The sequence below is a fragment of the Pelodiscus sinensis genome, chromosome 4 (assembly GCF_049634645.1).
Source record: "Pelodiscus sinensis isolate JC-2024 chromosome 4, ASM4963464v1, whole genome shotgun sequence".
Lineage (NCBI taxonomy): Eukaryota > Metazoa > Chordata > Testudines > Trionychidae > Pelodiscus > Pelodiscus sinensis.
Genome location: NC_134714.1, coordinates 12,954,834 through 12,971,836, shown reverse-complemented (window position 1 = coordinate 12,971,836; position 17,003 = coordinate 12,954,834). Strand labels below are relative to the sequence as shown.

The 17,003-nt window shown below is 44.3% G+C and overlaps 1 long non-coding RNA gene across 1 annotated transcript; it reads right to left on the bottom strand.

The window, feature by feature from the left end:
- Positions 1-4,465: 4,465 nt before the first annotated feature.
- LOC142828948 (uncharacterized) lies at positions 4,466-8,067 on the bottom strand. The gene is made up of 3 exons (XR_012903123.1): positions 7,972-8,067; positions 6,437-6,564; positions 4,466-4,725 (listed from the first exon to the last, which is right to left on the bottom strand). It is a non-coding gene; the product is annotated as an uncharacterized LOC142828948 (long non-coding RNA).
- Between the last annotated feature and the right edge of the window lie 8,936 nt (positions 8,068-17,003).

The following is a 17,003-nucleotide window of genomic DNA, read 5'->3' as shown; positions in this document are numbered from 1 at the left end:
ATACTAAGGTACATCTAACACAATAAGGAGTCTTAGGGTACGTCTACCCTGCATGCTTATTTCGGAATAAGCTATTCCAGAAGATATATTCTGAAATGTGTTATTTCGAAATAGCACATCTCCACTATAAGAAAGCCTCAAAATTAGCCTGAGGCAGGGTCCCCTAATGTGGTCGCTCTACCTTGATTTAAAGCCCCAGGAAGCGCTGGGGAGAAATTACTTAGAATGGCCCTGGGAAGGAGCTATTTTGAAATAGGAGCAGTGGAGCGTCCACACACCCCCTATTTCTAAATAGCTATTTCAGAAGAGGAGTTATTCCTCATGGAATGAGATTTACAGAAGTCAGAACAAGCCGTCCGTTACTTCGATGTTATTTCGAAATAACGGAATTGCTGTGTAGACACTCACATTGTTATTTCAGAATAACGTCTGATATTCTAAAATAACGGTGCAGCGTAGACGCACCCTTAGAGCCCAGGTCTGTTGACTCAGACTCATGCTGTGGGGCTACAAACAGCTGCATAGACATTCAGGATGAAACACAGGCTCTCAGATTACAGGGCTCGACCCATAGTCCTGTAGCACCAGGCTCAGTCGGATGACTTGGGTGCTGTGACTTGCTGCCAAGGGATTTTTTTTCCTATGTAGACATGGCCTGAGATACTTGGCACACCTGAGCAATTACTACGACAACATTCCTGAGCACTTTTCATAGGAGACAAGTAGTGTTCATTGGCTCCTCTGTTTTACAGAGAGAGAGCAGGGCACAGAGAAAAGTGACTTGTTCGAAAACCAAACAACTAGCAATAGCAGACCCAGCATGGGCTCCCCCAGTCTTTTAAGTCCTAGCCCAACAGCCAACCCACACTACAGCCTTATAACTAACACCCTGCAAATCTGCAGATATTCACTTTATATCCATGGGTATCTGCACCCACAGATGTGGATATCTGAGGATGAATTTTGCAGATGGGAATACCAATTTTGTATCTATGCAGGGCCTTACTCATAACTAAAGAGAACTGCGGCATTCTACTGTCAGCTAGACCTCTACTAAACAAATAAATAAAAATACGCAGGTTATCTAACAAAACAGTTAAAGAAACTTGTTAATCTTTAAAGCCTCTGTGAAGTTTAATTGATCTAGTTTACTACGTATAAAAAAATACTGCTTAGATTTGGCAGGCCTGTAGTCAAATAAGCAACAGGGCTGATATTGCTGTTCTTACTTGGGACGAATTTAGGGAACACCAAATAACTAATTTTCAAAATGCCCTTCCCCTGTTAATGAATGGCACAAGAATGGTTAGTAAACTCACAGCAAGGTACATGTAATGAAAAGCCATCAGGACATTCTGCCTCCTGAAAGCAACGTATTCTTTACCACTTGTTTGTAGAGGATGGAAAGAAAAAAAAGATTTCTCTCCACTTGTGGACCACCCATGAAACTTTGCTTTGTCTCTTCATTCTGACACAGAGGAGAAAAGAGATACTTGTTGCCTACAGCAGTTCCTTGAGCCCCACTATCCTTTTCTCCCCTGCTGGAAGGGGTTTGGAAGTTAATTGTATTAACACCCTCACAGAGTAAAAGCAGGTGTTACAACACCTGCATTTTCTAAAGTACATTTTGATTAAGAGCCTGTGCATGTGCTCAGAGGCAGAGCTTGCACCCCATGCCAAGGTAGCGTTTAGGTGGTTGGATGCTGTGTGTATCCATTTAATTGGCAAGGTTAATAAACTGCACCACAAGAGTGTTGGAAATCTGCTGCTCTGACTCGATCTGAAAACTCTGGCCTGATTCAGCAAAACTGACTTAAAGCACAGGAGCAGTCCCACTGATGTCAATAAGACTTACTTAACTGTGATTAATGCTGGATCGTATCAGAGGGCCTAGCACCTTACCAGATTGCGCCTCATGTACTGTCAGCAAGGATCTGACCCTGTAACATTCAAGACCTTGGCCACTGACTTCAATGACAGATCATAGAACACTAGAACTGGAAGGGACCTTGAGAGGTCACCAAGTCTAGTCCCCCGCCCTCATGGCAGGACCAAGCACCATCAAGAAGAATGAAGATCAGCACCCCATGTGGGACTCTGAACCCACACTCCTCAGCTTAAAAGGCTTATGCCTTAACCTTACGGCCACTGATTTTCAGTGAAGGGAGTAGTTTTGACTATGTAAATGCCAAGGTAACTGGCAGCCAAAAATGAAAGCCTAGCAAGGAGGAAAGGGAAGCAGACATCCCAGGTGCAGCGGATCATACCCTGTGCTCGGCAAAGCTCTACAGGGAAGTACGATACCTTCTACAAACTTCTACAAGGCAGCTAGGTGCGGACTCTGAGGCCTGAAATGGATTATTCAGGGCCATGGCCCAACCGTCCCTTATGACTGCGGATGTTTCCTTTTCCCACAAGATCAGTAAACCTCCTTTTTTTGGGTCATAAGGATCTTGCGGGAAAAGGGGTTTTTGCACAAAAAGGAAACATCCACGCTGCTTGTTTTTGCACAAACACCCTAGTGAAAAAACGGATTAGCAGAAAATATTCAAATGAGATCGTGATTCATGCAAATGAGTCCCTCATTAGCATATTTTTGCTGAGAAAACTCGTAGTGTAGACGTAGCCATAGGGTATGTCTACATTGCATTCCTCCTTCGAGAGAGGAATGCAAATGCAGACAAACAAAATTGCAAATGAAGCACGGATTTGAATTTCCCACGCTTCATTTGCATAATGGCATCCGGACGCTTTTCCAAAATACCGTATTTAGAGGGAAAAAAGTGGTTATATCTAAAAGGAACCCTTCCTTCAAAATAACCCTGAAACCTCAAGGTGTAAGGGTTCTTTCAAAGGAAGGGTTTCTTTTCGCAATAACCCCAGTTTTTTCTCAAAATACAGTATTTCGTAAAAGCAGCCAGATGCCATTATGCAAATGAAACGCGGGAAATTCAAATCCGTGCTTCATTTGCAATTTCATTTGTCTGCATTTGCATTCCTCTCTCGGAGGAGGAATGCAATGTCGACATACCCATACAGAACAGCAGGCAGCCAGCTCCTTGCTGGGGCAGCCCCATTGTTGTATACACCAGTGGGGGATCTGGCACAGGAGGTTCTGTGGTCACTGCAGTCTACCATGCAAGTTTTGGGCACCTCTGTCCAAGTGACGACCACGAGCTACCTATAAAATGCATAGCTCATTCATGTTCCTCTCGGGTGGGTCACCAGGGCTGGGGGCGAAACATTTCCATGTCAGGATCTCAAAGCACTATAGACACATAAAACATGGCTACCATGGCTGGTCGTTATCACAATTCATGTGAATTCTATATTGGGTGGGAGGCCTTCCCCTCCACTCTGGACCCTGTACTCTGCATAGGAGGGCTGACACAGTAAAGAGGCCTTAAATCCCCTCTTATAGCTAGAGCAGGTTTCCCCTAGAGCAGGCATGGTGAAATACAGCCATTCACCTGCCATCCAAGTGCCCCCTTGCGAGCTCAGTGCAGGGGGCCCACCTGAGGGAAGGCAAACTCATAGCCCTGTGGCCATCAGGGCGGCCCTGAGACGTTGCCAAACATTTCACAGGCCCTGAGAGCTGTTTAAATCATGCTGGGTGCTGCTCCAACGCTCAAAGCAGTCCAAGTCTGGGAATATGCAACAGTGGCTTAATGCAGTGTTTCTCAACTGTTTTTTTTTTTATAAAGTACCCCTTTTTTAAAAAAAAATAAGTACCCCCTTTAAAAAAATTATACGTACCCCCAGTATCTACAGTTTTCAGACACACCATTTTTTTTTCTGCTGTGGAGACCACATGGAAACTCAAAGTAAGGTATGTCAACTCCTGCTATGTAATTAACATAGCTAGAGTTGTGTATCTTAATTCGACCTTCTCCTGTAGCAGGGCTTTTCAACTTTGGAAGCCCCGGGAGCTAAAATGATACTCACAGCACATGCTGAAAACCGCAACTTAAGTGTGGCTGCATATATATGCAAATATATGCACAACACACAGGCCTCATTTAAGTCAATTCTGCTGATATTAATAAAATGCAATATTTCCCAATTTTCACCCATATGACAGCACTTTTAATGAGCAATGACAGTCCAGGAATTTAACTACTAAAATGCATATCAACAGAAGGCCATTATATTGACGACCTTTTTTGTTTTGGCTGCCAGCTGCGTGCCGCACGGTGAGCCCCATGTAAACCCAAACCGTATCATGGGCCACAAAGAAATAGGCTGCCTGCAGCCCGCGGGCCACATATTGAGTAGTCCTGCCCTATAGAGTGGACCTGACCTTAGTAAGAAAAAGGCCTCAATTCTTTTGTTCCTGCACTTAGCAATAGCTGATGGTACAGATGATCCAGTGAAACATTTTTTCAGGACATCCGCCATAAATTTGTCCAAGTTTCCATAGCAGAAAGCTGTCAAATCAGCCTATATCATTATTAATTACCTGAAAGGAAACTAATGGTACTCCTGGTATTCAAGGAGCTCTCTGAACTCCTCTCTCACCTCCTCTGCATGGACCAGGCACATATTGGTTGGCTCGTTAGTGTGCTGCACTTCGGCTTTTATTTTTGAAGTCTCTCTTACACATGGCAAGGGACTCGTCTTTTGTTGTTCCTTTCAGAGGCTGTCTCCACTCCCAGCTGTTTTATTATTAATAGCGAGTTAAAGATTTAAAGCAGCTTCTCAGCAGTGCAGGAAAGTATTGGAGAGCTTTTTTTTTAAAAAAAAAAAAGAAAATACATGAAGCAACTAAGCTTTTTAGCTCTTTTATTCCCCTTCAGTTGTGGGCTTTAATGTACATTTCACAACTTGATCTTTCCTGTTTCTGTCTCTCATATACATAACCAGAGGAGCCCAGACCATGCGTGGGTGCAGATCCCATGAATTAAAAATAATAAATACGAGCAGTCCTTTACTTGTTTTATCTCCACTGCCACACACCTCCTTCTTAACAGCTTTAGCAAAAACAGAGGGCGGGGTAGGAGGGAAGATGTGTGGAAGGTTAACAGCTTTGTAGGAGAGAGTCCCAAATCAAAAGGACCCTTCTCAGGAAATGAGCCATCGGCAGTGTCAGCTTATTTATACTATGAGCGCACAAAGCAGATAAGTCAGCATGGTAGCAGCTTAGCAATGGGGAAAAAAATCAAGCCTGTATAAAAGCCGCTGTGATATTGCTCTGATCCACTCTTGTTAGTGCAGTTAAATCAGAGCTGTTTAAGTCCTGATTGGCACCAACTAAGTCAGCAGGAATAGCACCAGGCAGGTAAGTGGAGACCTGTCAAACCTATGGAGGTTAGGCTGGATCGGACAACAGAACCCTGGGGGCCACAGCCATTTACCAGCAGTTATTTTTATTTAGGGCATTTGTTGTCAGTGTAACATTGATGTGATGTTTAAATTATGTGAGTGCCTTCGCAGCTGGGAGCTTTGGACATGGCTGCTACTTACGGTGTCTGCTCTCTCCGTGCATGTGTAAATAGATCATCTAATCCTGAGGGAACTGTGTCCCCCTCCTCCCCAAAAATTCAGTGCGCAGTATTAAAATTCTGCAAAATTTTGCAAATTGTATTTGTCAATAAATAAACATGGAGACTCCAGCCTGGCAGTGGGGAGCACAGGCCACTGGAAGTGGGAGATCACCCTGCTGGCCCCCCCTTCCCATGATAGGGACTTGGTGGTGAGGCTGCACCCAACCCTGACATGGCACAAGGGCCAGGCCTGCCCCAGAGACACCCCAGGCTCCTGTGCCCCTTCCCCGGCACACCAGGCGTGGGCAGGCAGGCAGGCTCAGCCCAGCAGGGTCCTAGTGTGGAGGGGCTTAGTGTGGGGAAGCTGGGGGAGGGTACCAGAGTTCTGGGCAGCTGAGTGCAAGAGCCGGACACACCGGAGCTTGATGGGGGTTCCGGGTGCGGTGGCAATGGGATGCTGAAGAGGGGTCCAGATGAAGGTGGCTGGGTCTCATCTGCGGAGCCTGGGTATGGTAAGATGGGGCTTAGCAGAGGGGGTCTAGATGTGGTGGGCTCAGCATGGGGTTCTGGTAGCTGGAGGTTTGGGAGCCGCTGGGTGAGGCTCAGTGGGGTGGAAGTCTGGGGGGCAAGGGTTAGTTGGGGGGGTCCAGGTGCTCATCAGGATGGAGGTTCAAAGGGCTTTCTTAGTGAGTTAGTCCCAGCTGTTGCTGCTGCTGCTGCTGCTGCTGCCGCCACCAAGGGGACACTGCGTGCGGGGCACCAGCTTCCCCCCACAATTCTTCTCTTCTCTTCCCCATTCCATCCCCTTGTTGCCCCCCATCCTCTCCCCATTGCCCCCTGCCCCATCCACCTCACTCCCACATCCCCCTCCCCCTCCCACCTCTTTCTTTCCTCTCTACCCCTTTTCCATTACCTCCCACCCTCTTACCCTGCCCCACCCAGTGGGCGCTCACTGTGGTACAGAAAACAGGCTGGCTCCCAGTACTCAGGAGGGGAGTCCAGTTGGCACTAGGACCCAGGCGGTAGCATCCAGCTGTAGAGTCAGTGAAATGGAGCAGCATTCTCCTTCAGCTGGACAGCTCTGCATTCACAAAAAGAGGGGAGGGGCATTGATATATGACCCCGCATGCCCCATGCCTCGCCTTGCCCCCGGGCATCTCTAGACCAACACACCTGCCCCTGCACATTTTCTCTTTGCTTCCCCATCTTTTTCTGAGGGGGACAGAAAGAAATTCTGGGGTGGGACATGAATTCTGCATGTGCGCAGTGTCTCAGAATTCTCCGAGGAGTAGTAATAGTACTGAATGACTTACACATTGTGGCTACGTCTACACTACGAGTTTTCTCGGCAAAAAATATGCTAACATGGGACTCATTTGCATGAGTCACGATCTCATTTGCATATTTTTGGATCTTGTGGAAAAGGGGGGGTTTGCGCAAAAAGAAAACGTCCACACTGCGTGTTTTTGCGCAAAAATCCCAGCTCAAAAATGGATGGGCAGAAAATATGGAAATAAGATCGCAACTCATGCAAATGAGTCTCCATTAGCATATTTTTTGCTGAGAAAACTCATAGTGTAGATGTAGCCTGTGTGGTTTGAGAAATAGCATGTGATCGCCTAATTAAACCCAGTAGCACGTTTGTAATGGATATATGCATCAGCCTGTCTTGCTCTGCAATCATCCCTCCTGGGATGACTTTATAGGATTTTTTTAAAGATCTCTCTTCCTCTTGTCAGGAGGTAGTCTGGGGCACATTGGCACTGCTCTTGTCTATAATTAAAGTGCTCCTTCTTGACGAAGTACCTATTGCTGATGATCGGGCTATCTGTGGTGATCATCCCTGGTGCCAATCATTGCGTCCTTCCCTGCAAACTCCCACATCCGCTGAGAGTGGTTCTGGCAATCAAGTACTCCAACGGCAGTGCTTCACTTATCATTCAGTGCAGCACCAGCTGGAATTTCTCCTGCTCCCCAAATCATACAACCGCCCTGAAGCACATGCCGCATGAAAAATTTCTTCTCTGCCCAGCGTGATTCTAAGTGGCATCAGACACTCTCCCTCACTTTTCAGGTTCACTGCCGTATCCCACAGGTATTCCTGCTGCAATTATTCCTCCTCTAGTCCCCCTTGTCCCTCATCTGTGATAATGGAACACTGCAATGTTTATAGATTTCACCCCTTCCATTCTGACTCTTGTATGCTGGCAACATGCACTCTCCTTTTCCACATCTCTGCTACGTCTTTAGATTTTCCAGTCATTGTCCTCACAGCCAGGGAAACCAAACATTTCTTGTGCCTCCCTTTTTGGCCACACACACTGGGAATGCAGAAGTTTTTCCTGTTTTCTACAGCTGTTGGGAAAAGCCCGCCCACATCATTTCTGGGGAATGCACTGCAGTAGTGTACGGATACACTCCTTGAACAGAAAGACCCATGTGCGATTGGTACCAAAGATCATGTGTGATTGGCACCTTTTTTACTAACCTTCTGGCGAGGCTAGAGGGTCTTGGTTTGAAAGTAGTCCCTTCCGCCTCCCACAGCTGCAGTCTGGTACTAGACCCACTTTCAGGTAAGAACATCTGTGTTATGGTTCTAGGGTGTCGCCTCTTACCACCCTGTATCCCTGACTGCCTCACAATGCTTTGCTACTGTAACTCCTTGCCTGGAATGTTCACAGTCTGCAACAAATATGCAGGTCACCCCTTGGCTATCTATGTGCTAGACAGCCCTGGGTCAGCAGCTCTGACCTTAGCACACTGGTTTCCACCAGCCTTGATTACAACCAGCAGAGTTGTTGACTCGAGTCCCACGACTTGAACTCGAGTCTGACTTAAGTCGCCTAGGTGACTCGACTTGAGACTCGACTCGGGTTCATTGCTTGTGACTTGAGACTCGACTTGAGACTTGCTAATTTTGTTAAATCGACTTGGTGAAAAAATTGTCTGAAAATGCCGATATTGATAGCTTGTACAAAAGTGACTTGACATTTTTTAAATTAAGACTTGAGACTCGACTTGGGACTTGACTCATAAGTGATGTTAGGGACTCAAGACTCAACTTGAGACTTGAACTGTAGTGATCTGAGACTCGACTTGGACTTGACAATGATGATTCGAAGACAACACTGACAACCAGCAAGATGATCCAATAAAATCTTAGTCCCAAATTTTCCCCAAGCTGTGTGTTCTATAGTGTCCAGCCATCTCATAGACAGTTCAGAGAAATGATAAGGTTCATTTGTCTCGCTAAAGACCCAAAAACGCATTACAGCTTATTAAATGACCTGGAGAGGTAAACACAACCTTCCATTTAAACACAGCACTGAGTTGATTTCTAATAGAAGTAAAGCACATGGGCTATGTCTAAACTGGCATGATTTTCCGGAAATCGGGGCTTTTTTGCGCAAAAGCACGTCTAGATTGGCACGGACGCTTTTCCGCAAAAAGTGCTGTTGTGGAAAAGCGTACATGCCAATCTAGATGCTTTTTTGCGCAAAACAAATCTGAGCTGTCTACGCAGGCCCTTTTGCGCAAAAAGTTTTGCACAAAAGGGACTTTTGCCTGAACAGGAGCAGCATAGTATTTCCGCAAAAAGCACTGATTTCTTACAGTAGAAAGTCAGTGCTTTTGTGGAAATTGAAGCGGCCAGTGTAGACAGCTAGCAAATTTTTCTGGAAAAGCAGCTGATTTTCCGGAAAAACTGGCCAGTCTAGACACAGCCTTGCAGTAACAATAGGGCATAAGTTAAGTGATGCTGAATAAAAGTAGCAATTGTTAGAAGCAAAAAAAAAAGTGAAGACAGCCAGCTAAAAAACACAATCTAGGGAATTACAGGCTTTGTTTGCAATAGGTCACAGCAATAGGTCACAGCACATTCTTCCTTGGGCTGTGGCTAGACACAGCAGCTTCTCTCTATCTGCTACTATGTACTGAGGGGCTATAGGAGAGTTGACTCAGTGATGTATATTACAGCCATCTCTCAAAAACTGTGTGTTGAAATACTGTCAAGCTGGAGGACTTCTGACTCTGACTGCTGTAACCCTCATTATACAAGAAGTAAGGGACGTCTGAGGAAGAGTGCTCCAGTTTGAAATAAGTGCCGTGTAAATGCTCCCAATTTCGAAATAAGCTACACTACTGACATAGCTCAATTTGTGTAGCTTATTTCGATTTGAGCCCTGCTGTGTAGATGCACCCTGAATGTAGAAAAGAAATATTTAATAAAAGGAAGGAAATAACCTGGTGTTCATTTGGGAAAACACCACAAACAGGGTTCATAAACATAAACCATGAGTAAAGGAGCCACATTCAAGTAGGTTGGGGAGTGTGCTTTTTCTCTCAGATTCTTAAGTCCAGCAACCCAAAAGCCCCTTAAATATGCCAGAGCCTTCTCTGTGTCCCACTCCCAGTTGCAGTCCTAGGTCAGTGCAGACCCAAAGTTTAGAGGTGCATCTGCAGAGTTCACTCCCACCCTGAGGAGGGGGAGTAAAGAGACACCCTACTCACACCACAGCTCAGGACTGGCTCGCCTATTTATAAATGATCTGGAGAAAGGGGTTAACAGTGAGGTGGCAAAATTTGCAGACGATACTAAACTGCTCCAGATAGTTAAGACCCAAGCAAATTGTGAAGAGCTTCAAAAAGATTCCAACAAACTAAGTGAGTGGGCAACAAAATGGAAAATGAAATTTAATGTTGATAAATGTAAAGTGATAGACACTGGAAAAATAATCCCAACTATACATACAAAATGATGGGGACTAATTTAGCTACAACTACTCAAGAGAGAGATCTTGGAGTCATTGTGGATAGTTCACTGAAAACATCCACCCAGTGTGCAGCAGCAGTCAAAAAAAGCAAACAGAATGTTAGGAATCATTAAAAAAGGGATAGAGAAGAAGACAGAGAATATCTTATTGCCTCTATATAAAACCATGGTATGAATACTGCATACAGACATGGTCGCCTCTTCTCAGAAAAGATATATTGGCATTGGAAAAGGTTCAGAAAAGAGCAACAAAAATTATTAAGGTTTTGGAATGGTTCCCATATGAAGAGAGATTAAAAACACTTCGACTTTTCAGCTTAGAAAATAGGAGACTAAGGGGGATATGATAGAGATCAATAAAATCATGACTGGCGTGGAAAAAGTGAATAAGGAAAAGTTATTTACTTGTTCACATAATATAAGAACTAGGGTTCACCAAATGAAATTAATAGGCAGAAGGTTTAAAACAATCAAAAGGAGGTTTTTCTACATGCAATGCACAGTCAACCTATGGAACTCCTTGCTAGAGGATTTTGTGAAGACTAGAACTTTAACAGGGTTCAAAAAAGACCTAGATAAATTAATGGAGGTTAGGTCCATCAATGACTATAAGCCAGGATGAGTAAAAACGGTGTCCCTAGCCTCTGTTTGTCTGGAAATGGATGACAGGAGAGGGATCACAGGATGATCACCTGTTGTGTTTATGCCCTCTGTGGCATCTGGCATTTGCCACTGTTGGCAGACAGGATACTGGGCTAGATGGACATTTGGTCTGACCCAGTATGGCCGTTTTTATGGTCTTATGCTGTGACCTCTGTGCATCAGTCTTTTAGTGTGTCTACACAGCAAAGTTATTTCAGAATAATGGCCGTTATTCTGAAATAACTATGCAAGCATCTACGCAGCAATTCCATTATTTCAAAATAATGGATGGCTTATTCCGACTTCTGTAAACCTCATTCTACAAAGAATAATGCCTGTTCTGAAACAGCTATTTTGAAATAAGGCGTGTGTAGACGCTCCACTTTCTATTTCGAAATAGCCCCTCACCAGAGCCATTCTAAGTTATTCCTCCTGGGGCTCTAAATCGAGATAGCACATCTACATTAGGGAAGCCTGCCTCGGACTAATTTTGAGGCTTCCCTGCTGTGCAGACGTTCTATTTTGAAATAAGCTTTTTCAAAATAACTATTCCAGAATAGCTTATACTGAAATAACTGTGCAGTACAGACATAGCCTTAGTAATTTTCAGCTCTTAGCATGCAGTGCAGAATCACAGTCCTGCCACAACTCATTTCAGCTCTGAGTATTCAACACAACAAAGAGACTCCTAATTAAGCCTATTTACCTTTTTCTTTGAGTGGAGGAGGGGAACAGGTTAATCCAGTTCAGGGAGGACCCTGGAGAAGGGTTTGCAGCCTCCTAGCTGGGGCAACTATCTCTACCCCTTTTACTTTCATGCTGCCCTGGCATTTGAGGGCCTGGTGTAATGAGATCCCCTCAACTGAGGGAGACCCCCCTCATTTGGGACATGTTAAGCACAGTCCTATCCCCACTATACAACATTGGTGACCATACTTCACTACTCCTGAATTCAGTACTAAGATGATTTGTAACCCAAAACCAGCCCTAAGGGCAGGCTGTGCATTCTCTTTCACTGCAGCACTGTCTAAGGCTTACTACTAGTTACCAGTGACGTCAGCTCTAGTTATCACTGAACAAAACAAGGACTCTCAGCTGAGTTTTTGGTCTAAACAGTGAAGAGGGGAGAGTCAAATTTTGTTTAGGATTCTTTAGAGAACACCTCCTCTCACCCTCGCTTCACAGCAACTTGGAGACCCTCCCTCTTGCTTAGTGAATGGGGTTAAATATAGGGTGACGGCCTCATTGAGTGCAGGCTAAGCATAGTTCTGCTACTGTTTAGCCACACAATAAGGATAACGAGATTTCATTAACCCTGCACCCAATACTACAGTGATTTATAAGCCAAACACCAGCCACAATTGGTCACTTTGGAAAAGCAGCTCCTCCGTGCTGTGTACCTAGGCAGACCAGATGTGGACTGGTCCTGAATCTTCCCCACCTCCCCCACCCCAGTTCATCACATGGGGTGAGGAGAGAGCCGGCTGCTGCCCCATGCTGCTACCTCTCTTCCAGTGGCAGCAGCGTGAGGCAACAGCTGGGTCCCCAAGAGGGGGGTAGCAGGCGAGAGCTGGTACACATGGGGAGCCAGCTTAAAAGCCAGCTCCTGTAGCGCACCAGCTCCCACCCGCCACCCCGCTGGTTGCTGCCCCGCATGTGACTGTGTAACCACGGAAATTTTTAGTGGTCACACATAGCCAATTACACACATTTTAACATCCCTAGTTTAGGGCAGACTTGTTTAAGCCAGGCACATCGGGGAAGCACATACTTTGGTAATATTATGGAAATATGCTGGAATTACAAGAACATTGATGAGTGTAGTCTTAGTTTTCAAAAGATACATCACAAACAAAGTTCCTTTTAATTGTTTCTATCCATGTGCAGATTTTTCTATCCACATGTGGAATAAATTTTGTTATGTGCATGTACAGGTGTGCACCACCAGGAGAAACACAAACTTAGCTATGGGTGCTCTGCTAATCCATTGGGAGGCACTGGAATTTCTGCTGAGTGGCCACACAAGCAGACAGCTTACAAGGAACACTGATCACAAGGCTTATTTTGTACAAAGGTTATTACAACATTGTATAGATTGTGAGTACAGGCCTGCTTAGGGTCACAACCTCAGTCACACAAAGGCAAGTGATAGGAGTTTAGCTATCATATTATGGCAGCCACATACAATTTTTTCTAAGGAGTGAGAGTTCACCGGCAAACACATCTCAATCATGAAAATTCTTCAGAAGTTAAGCATTAGCAAGCAAAGACTTCAGCAGGAGATAGCGAATGAAACAAGCATCAATCAATTCATATTTATTCCAGCATAGTCAGGATGTGTCTAGACTACAGGGATTTTTCAAAAAAGCCTCTTTTGAAAGAGGCTTGTAGTCTAGCTGTACCCTCAACAACAGCTGCCATGTTTGCAGTCCAGATAGTGAAGAAGAAATTCAAGGAATTGTATTTAGAGTTTGTGGATTAAGAGAAAGCTCATGACAGAGTTCCCAGAGAATTGTTGTTGTGATGCTTGGAGCCATGCAAGCGGCTGGAGATGAATATTCAGACTGTCCTGGACGTGTATGAGAATAGCACAAAGGCAGTGAAAAAGAGTAGTCAGTCATTCACTCAAAGATCAGCCTTGAGACCATTCCTGTTTGTGATAGTCATGATCCCCTTCATTAGGTCAGAGGCTCCTTGGGCTGTGCTTTTCCCCAGTGACATTATGAAAATAACTGTGAACTGGAAAGGGATCTAAAATGATGGAGCCCTGCATGAGAATAAAATGGCTTATAAATCAGCGGATAAGATAGCAAAACGCGAGCCTTCATTGAGAAAGACAACTAGAAGCCAGTAGAACTAGATTGTATAATGTTACAGTCTGTGCAAATATATTATTTCAGTTCTGAGTCATGACAGACATGTGGATGCAGATGTTAGGAGCTGCATGAAGAGTGTTTAGTGTAAAAGGAAAGAATTCCTGCTAACTCTATGAGCTAAGCATATGCCAAGTAAACTGAAGACCAAATTGTATGAGAGTGCAATTAGGCCAATTTATGGGTAAGAATGCAGGCCAATGAGAAGAGGAGAACTGCTTCTTCCTGTTGAAATGAGAATGCTCAGGTGGTAAGACAAGAGTGGAAGGTTACACAATGAAATGTTTTGAGCCATGGTGCAGTTAGCCCCTCCAATCACAGAAAAGCTAAGAGAGTATCAACTGAGATGGCTGGGTCACATGAGACAAGATGAGGGTTATGGTAGCCAGATAATACAATAACTAGGGATGTAATAGTGTAGTCAACTAACCGATAAGCTTTAGCTTCTAGGTTAATGCTATAGACTACATGCATTCCCCACCACCAGTAAAATTTTTAGCAGGCTGGCTAGCAGCCTGGCTCAGTCTTGGCTTGCACTGGATCCGGGATCTACTTCTGCTGTGGCTCTGCATGTAAAGTGTATTAGGAGCCAGGCGGGCAGGCAGCCTGGCTCAGTTCTGGCTTGTGCCAGGTCCAGGAGCTCAGAACCTCCCTGGACAGAGGCTGCTGCCACCCCACACTGCTGCCTCTGTATCAGAGGCAGCAGTGTGGAGTGACAGGCAGCCAGTCTGCAAGGGAAGCTGCTTTTAAATTGGCTCCCCTCACAGACCAACTCTTGCCTGGCACCCCACGCTGCTGTCTCTGATACAGAGGCAGCAGCACAGAGTGGCAGGGGGCTCCTCGGGCTGTTGAGCACTGGCTGCTGGCCCTACTTCCGGGGACTATAGAATAGTCGAGTAACCGATAAGAATTCATGAGGTTAATCGACTATTCAGTTAACCGATATTTAACATCCCTAACAAGAACCAGTAGTCAGGAGACAAAGACCATGAGGAAGACCTAGAAAGAGGTGGTTGGCGATGGGGAAGGCGGACATGAAGAATGTTGGGGTCAGTGTGGAAGACACACTTGACGAGAGCACTTAGAGATGAAGAACAAGAGCTGCCGATGTAGTGGACAGGACAAGATGAAGGAGAAGCAGCAGCAGCAACAGAAAGGAAGGCAGTGGGCTGCAACCATACCTTAATCATTTCCCAATTTTTCTGTACTGTAGCATGTAACTTACATAATCATTCAGGGCAAGTCTATACTACGGGGAATATCAACGTTGCCATGGTATATCTTCCAGGGTTTGATTTATCAGGTCTAGTGAAGACACACTAAATCGAACTCAGAGGGAACCCCTGTCAGTGCCAGTACTCCTGCTCTTCATGAGGAGTAAGGGAAGCCAATGGGAGCATTTGCTTCCATTGACGTCCCATTGTGTGAATGGTGATTTAAGATACATAGACTCCAGCTATGCAATTAATGTAGCTGAAGTTGTATATCTTAGGTCGACCTTCCACTCCAGTGTTGACAAGACCTTAGTAAAACCTCACTCTGCAGACTTAGCATTTTTCACACCCTCAGGCTGTTCTTGCGCAAAAACTTGCCAGCTGTCTACACTGCATGCACATTCTTGCACAAGTAAATTTACAGTATAGTGTTGGAAAACAGGGCTTCTTCCGGAAGAGTTATTCCTCTCGCCACAAGGAATAAACCCTCTTCCGCAAGAGCTCTTGTGCAAGAGGACAGTGTAGACAGGCAACATGAATTTCTTGCGCAAGAAACCCCAATGGCTAAAATGGCCATCGGAGCTTTCTTGCATAAGAGAGCGTCCACACTGCCATAGACACTCTTGCGCAAAAGCACATGCCAGTGTAAATGCGCTCTTGTGGAAGACTTTTTGCGCAAGAACTCTTCCGCAAAACAGCTCTTGCTCAAGAAGCTGCCAGTGTAGATGTAGCCATAGTATTTCCATCCTTGAACAGGTAAACTGTAGTAGATTCATGTGCTTATTTATTCATTTTTATTATGCACACAGGAATCAGAGAAAGACACACATTGAACATTCTGCTAGCCGTTGCAGCTGGCTCTTTGGAGAAAAGCCGGCCTTCAACATAGTACCGCAAGGTAATTTTTCAGCTCAGCTTCACTGTGTGATTTTCTTATACATCAGTATATTCCTAACAAAAAGGTGCTGGAGCCCCCTAGTGTTTGGTTTTGAGGTTTGCCAAGATCCCTTTATTAACTACTGTTATGCTGATTGTGCATAGCAATCACATAAAGCCAATAATTCCAGTAGTAGTGGATTTGCTAAGATATGCAGCTCTTTTGCAACTAGTTTATATTACTATTCAACAAGAGAAATAAAGCTCTGAAATATGGGTCTATTATTAAATCATGAGTTTAACAGTAATGTTACAAGTTCTTAATTTATCATAGAATAAAGGATGTCCACAACCAATAACTACAAATAAGTGCACTGTTTTACTTAAAAAAATCTGCTTTTGAGGACAATATTAAACAAATTAGATACATGAAAGATGGCATATGGATAAAAAGATTTATTATTTCTATAGGTCAAGTCTTTGTAGTTGAGGAAGCCAATCTGCTATGCAGAGCTGTTTGATATGATCAAGTTCCACTTAATATATTCCAGGTTTTGCCTGAATTACTGAGTCATCACATATTGTAGGGCTGCACGCAAGATTAGGCAGAGGAAGGATGTTGATTCCTGTGACTCTCTCATTCGATTTTAACACACACCAGTTTCCTTTTTTTTTTAACTATCTCCTTTCATAATTTCTGCTTTTCTGACATTTTTATTGCTGCACTTTGCTGATGAAAGTAGCCTTTTGAACGTTAGTAGGAGTGTCTGCAAAGGCAGATTAAAAAAACTCTTCTTCCACGCTTTGGGAAAACTGAAAAAGGGATTGTGATACCACCAAATGTTGTTTTTCACAAATTGGGCAAAAATGAAGTTGCCTTCTTCTGCCTTCTATTGTGTTTTCATTCCATCCTTATTGAAAATGTTGACAGATTTCAAGAACGATTAAAGCGAGAGGGCTCTTCATACGTTTTGAAAGGCTCTATGAAATCTAAAAACCTGTCAAATTTCATTTTAAATGTTACCTTTTCTATACAGTGTTTAAAACTCTCCTCTGGGATTTAATATACGTGCTGTGGAATTCTATAGGGTGTCTAAAAAATATCTAGCAAGATTACAATGTAGCATTGCATTCTAGAACAGTT